Raw genomic sequence first — 5991 nt, 5'->3', positions numbered from 1 at the left:
TCCTTTGACTGAGGAGAGAATCCATGTTGCTCCGATAGCGCCAGAAATGGCAACTTTGAAAGCTTTGTTGAATCCAACTATGACTACTCGTCCTTCGTGTATTAAGTTAGCTGAAACGAAGGTACCCTATGAACTGAAACCTGGGACCTTACAGATGCTCCCAATCTTTTTAGGGAAATAAAATGAAAACCCTTATTACCATGTTAGGGATTTTGAAGAAATTTGCAGTACTCTAAGAATTAGAGGCTTAGATGATGATGCTTTGAAACTTAGGTTATTCCCATTTTCCTTGAAAGATAAGGCCAAGTCGTGGTTGTATAGTTTGGACTCCGAGTCAATTGAGACGTATGAACAACTTACATCTGCTTTTTTCAATAAGTTTTTCCCTAGGCACAAAACATCGTCTATTAGGACGCAAATATGCACATTTTCACAATAAGAGGGAGAATCTTTATATAGGTATTGGAAAGGTTCAATGATTTATTATCCCAGTGTCCTCATCATGGTTTAGAAAAGGTTAGTCTAGTTCAAATCCTTTATGAGGGTTTAGATTATTCCACAACATCCATGGTTGAGTTTCTATGCATTGGTGGATTTGAAAACCAAACTGTTGATGCGGCGATGGAATTTTTTAATGAAATCGCCGAAAAAACCCAGCAATGGGAAAATAGTAGGGCACCCCGGAAAACAATTCTTTTAAGTAGAGGAAACGTTAATAGGGTAGAAGGAGGCTATGAATCAGATGCCAAAATTGCTGCTATAGCAAAAAAGTTAGAAGCCTTAGAAGTGGGCCATACTAGTAGTAGAGTGGAGCCTTTTGGGGAAGGCCAGAATATTGAAGAGCAAGCCAATGCTCTTTATAATAACACTAGATTTGATAACCATCAAAAGATTAACCCATATTCAGAAACCTATAATCCTGGTTGGAGAAACCATCCGAACCTTTCATGGTCTAAGGGCCAAAGTCAAGGTCAGTTTAGTAATTCTAATGCTCCCCCAGGTTTTGGCTATACTAAGAATCCTTCAGGACTAGCTCAGTTTCAGTATCAGTCAGATAAGAAAATCCTAAGTTTAGAGTAATCTCTCGCTTTGTTAACTTAGCAAACTGCAAAATTTCAGTTATCCGTAGAACAGAGTCTACAAGCTAGTAACAGGATAGGACAAGAAAATAGTCGGGTTATTTCCGAGTTAAAAACCCAGGTTGGTATGATAAGTGATTCTTTGAGAGAAAAAGGTAAGTTTCCTAGTCAAACACAACCCAACCCTAGAGGAGTTCATGAATTAGGTGCAAAACCATCGAATCAATTGAATGTTGTTAGAACCCTTAGAAGTGGTAGAGTTGTAGACAATAAGGTAACCATGCCCGATAGTGAACATACTGTAGTTCACCCCTCAGGATCTCACCTCTCAGGAACAGTAGATGAAGAGACTGATAAAGTTTCTGATGATGTAAATTCGGTTCCTGAAAGGTCTGATTTTAGGCCTAGAGCCCCATTTCCTCAGCTATTAGTACCAAAAAAGAAGGAATCGAACTTTAATGACATAATGGAGGTTTTTAAGCAAGTTACCATAAACCTTCCCTTATTAGATGCAATTAGGAAAATTCCTGCTTATGCCAAGTTCCTTAAGGATATATGTACGTGAAAGCGAAAACTTAGCGTCCATAAGAAAGCCTTTTTAGCTAGTCACGTAAGTTCAATCATTCAGAACACCACAACTCCAAAGTACAAAGACCCAGGTTCTCCTACCATTGCTTGCACAATAGGTAACTTCCGGGTAGAAAAAGTTTTACTTGACTTAGGAGCCAGTGTGAACTTACTGTCATTCCATGTATACTTACAGCTAGGACTTGGTGAAATGAAACCTACTCAGATGACACTGCAGTTAGCTGATAGGTATGTTAAAATCCCTCGAGGTGTTATCGAGGATGTTCTTATTGAGGTTGACAAGTTTATTTATCCAGTGGATTTCGTGGTCCTAGATACCCAACCTGTCCCTGACCCAGAGAACCAGATACCTGTGATTTTAGGTGGCCCATTTTTAGCTACGTCTAATGCGATCATTAACTGTCGAAATGGTGTGATGAGTTTATCTTTTGGTAATATGACTATGGAGATGAACCTTTTTAATGTCAGTAAGCAACCTCATGAGCTAGATGACACATGTGTTGAGGAGGTGAACATGATAGAAGCCTTAGTTCAAGAGTCATTACCATTACCAAACATCTTGTCTGAAGACCCATTAGAAAGTTGTCTATCCCATTTTGGTTTATATTTTGACGACGATAGAACTATTGAACAGGTGAATGCTCTATTAGATTTTACCCCTGTGTTATACACTGATAGATGGAAAGCTAGGTTCGAACATTACCAGTTTCTGAGACTACCCTAATTCCCTCTTTAGAAGAGCCCCCAAAGTTGGACCTTAAACCACTACCCGATACTCTAAAGTATGTGTTTTTAGGCCCATCTGAGACTTTACCTGTGATTGTAGCTTACGATTTGGATAGTGATCAGGAAAGTAAGCTAGTAAATGTACTTCAAGACAATAAGGAAGCTTTAGGTAGGACTATAGCAGACATTAAGGGTATAAGTCCTACTGTGTGTATGCATCAGATTCATTTAGAGGAAGACTCCAAACCTTCTAGGGAGATGCAACGTCGACTGAACCCTAACATGAAAGAGGTAGTTCGAAAAGAGGTGCTTAAGTTGTTATATGCGGGTATTATTTACCCAATTTCAGACAGTAAGTGGGTCAGTCCTGTTCAGGTTGTCCCCAAGAAATTAGGTGTCACTGTAGTCCAGAATGATAATAATGAATTAATCCCAACCCGAGTGACCACGGGATGGCGTGTGTGTATTGACTATAGGAAATTGAACAAGATCACAAGGAAGGATCACTTTCCCCTTCCTTTTGTCGACCAAATGCTAGAGCGATTAGCTGGACATAGTCACTATTTCTTCTTAGATGGCTACTCCGGTTATAATCAGATCGTTATTTCCCTAGAAGACCAAGAGAAAACCACTTTTACATGTCCCTTTGGTACCCCTGCGTATAGACGCATGCCTTTCGGGCTATGTAATGCCCCTGCAACTTTTCAGCGTTGTATGATGATCATATTTTCTGATATGGTAGAACGGTTCTTAGAGGTCTTTATGGATGATTTTTCAGTGTTTGGTTCATCTTTCGATGAGTGCTTGCATCATTTGACATTAGTGTTGACTAGGTGTAGGGAAAAAAATTTAGTGCTTAATTGGGAAAAATGCCATTTCATGGTTAAATCAGGAATTGTGTTAGGGCACATCGTCTCTTCAAAGGGTATAGAGGTAGATAAAGCCAAAGTTGACCTTATTAAGATTTTACAGGTCCCAAAAACCGTAAAAGATATTAGGCCATTCCTAGGGCATGCAGGTTTTTACCTTCGATTCATTAAGGATTTTAGGTTGATTTCTAGACCTCTTTGCAATTTGCTTGCAAAAGATGTTAAGTTTGTCTTTGATGATGCTTGTTTAGAGGTTTTTGAGAAGCTTAAAACTTTACTCACTACTGCCCCGATAGTCCAGGCACCTAACTGGAGCCTACCCTTTGAGATTATGTATGATTCTTCAGATTATGCTATAGGCGTCGTTTTAGGAAAACGAGAAAACAAATTACTTCATGTGATTTATTATGCTAGCAAAACTCTGAATGATGCCCAAATGAACTATACAACTACCGAAAAGGAACTTTTATCCATCGTGTTTTCCTTGGATAAGTTTAGGTCTTACCTATTAGGTTCTAAGATCATAATCTATATAGATCATGCTGCTTTGAAATACCTTTTATCTAAGAAGGATACCAAACCTAGAATGATTAGATGGATCCTATTGTTATAGGAATTTTCCCCATACATTAGAGACAAAAAGGGTGCAGAAAATGTAGTAGCAGACCACTTGTCTAGGCTAGTTGTTAGTTCCCCTAGTGATTCCCTTCCTATACGGGATAGCTTTCCTGATGAACAATTGTTCTCTGTTTACCAATCACCTTGGTATGCAAATATAATGAATTATCTTGTTACTGGTCGAACCCCTCAACATTGGGGTAAGCAAGATCGTTCTAGGTTTTTAGCCGAGGTTAAGCATTTCTTTTGGGACGATCCTTATCTGTTTAAGTATTGTCCGGACCAGATTATTAGGAGATGTGTATCTGAGATAGTCTAGTATTATCTCCTTTTGTCATGAACATGCATGTGGGGGTCATTTTAGTGCTAAGAAGACTGCTGCTAAGATTTTGCAGTGTGGATTTTACTGGTCTTCGTTGTTTAAAGATTCCCATAGTCATTGTGTTTCATGTGAGCGTTGCCAGAAGTTAGGAACCATTTTCCGTAGAAATATGATGCCTTTGAACCCTATTTTACTGATTGAGGTCTTTGATGTGTGGGTCATTGATTTTATGGGTCCATTTCCTATTTCGTTTGGTTATCTTTACATACTTGTCGCTGTAGACTATGTGTTTAAGTGGGTTGAGGCGGTTCCGTGTAAAACGAATGACCACAGGGTCGTAGTCCAGTTTTTGAAAGAGAATATACTTACACGTTTTGGTACGCCGCGAGCTATAATTAGTGATGGAGGTTCACACTTTTGTAATAGACCGTTTGCTCTTTTAATGAAATAATACGGTATTACCCATAAAGTAGCAACCCCATGTCACCCTCAGACTAGTGGTCAGGTAGAGGTTTCCAATAGGGAAATTAAATGTATTCTAGAGAAAATAGTTAATCCAAATAGGAAAGACTGGTCGTCGAGGCTTACTGATGTCTTATGGGCTTACCGTACTGCGTTTAAGACACCCATCGGAATGTCACCTTATCTTTTAGTGTTTGGCAAGGCATGTCACCTTCCTGTTGAGTTAGAGCATCGAGCCTATTGGGCTATTAAGAACTTAAACTTTTCACTTGACAAGGCAGGAGCTCAATGAGTTGGACGAGATTCGTAGAGATGCATACGATAGTGCTAAGGAGTATAAGAACAAAATGAAACTTGTGCATGATAGGAATATTTTACAAAAGTCATTTTCTCCAGGTCAAAAAGTTCTTCTGTATGACATTCGTTTCCATCTATTCCCCGGGAAGTTGCGCTCTCGGTGGACCGGTCCTTTTATGGTCCGTACTGTTTTTCCTCATGGGGATGTTGAGATTGAGACACCAGATGGTAGTAGTTATTCGAAGGTTAACGGTCAGCGATTGAAGCCCTTTTTAGAGCCTTTTCCTACAGGTGATGTTCAGGAGGTCCCTCTGGAGGACCCTGTTTACCTTGATTGACCATCGAGGCGATTTTGTATGTTGTATAATATTTTTGTAGGTTTTTGGTTACACTTCACCCAGGTACTATCTTTCCGACTTCTCTCTTTACTATTTCCTCATGTTACTTATATTTTTGGTGTTGTTCTTTGATTAGAAACATTGAGGACAATGTTAGATTTAAGTTTGGGGGTGGGGTAGAACTTTTTGTTACCTTTTCGTTGCAATAAATAAACTCCAGAGCCTATAAATTTATCCCTAATAAGGATGGCACTAACCAATCTAAGTGGATGGAAGCATTTTGGTTGTAGGAGTTGAGGAACTAATCTGACTAGATGGCAACATCTAAAGAGTCTATTCATAAAAGCACAGAGCTCAGGTGTTAGAAATAACATGATAGTTTCACCATATCTCGTTGAGTCCTTTTCACTTCTGTTTTTATTTTGTTTTGTTTTTAAACTATGTTTCTCTAAGTGATTAGGTGGGGCTCACGATTCAAGTTGTTACCAATGCTAGGGTGAATTAGAGTGATTGAGATACAAACAAACAAAAAAAAGACCAGACCATCAGACCAACTGGAATAAATTCAATAAAGTCGACCACTGGAACCCTTGTATATGTCAGTTGTGTTGACCTAGAGTTAGGATTATCGACTACTGGTACCCTTGTATATGCCAGTATGTTGATATTAGTCAGACCGGTATCTCAATCCA

The 5991-nt window shown here is 39.0% G+C and overlaps 1 pseudogene; it reads right to left on the bottom strand.

Moving 5' to 3' along the window:
* Nucleotides 1-410: 410 nt before the first annotated feature.
* LOC113307070 lies at nt 411-509 on the bottom strand (annotated as a pseudogene).
* Between the last annotated feature and the right edge of the window lie 5482 nt (nt 510-5991).

This window comes from Papaver somniferum, chromosome 8 (assembly GCF_003573695.1).
Source record: "Papaver somniferum cultivar HN1 chromosome 8, ASM357369v1, whole genome shotgun sequence".
Lineage (NCBI taxonomy): Eukaryota > Viridiplantae > Streptophyta > Magnoliopsida > Ranunculales > Papaveraceae > Papaver > Papaver somniferum.
This window is presented reverse-complemented; position numbering and strand designations above follow the sequence as displayed.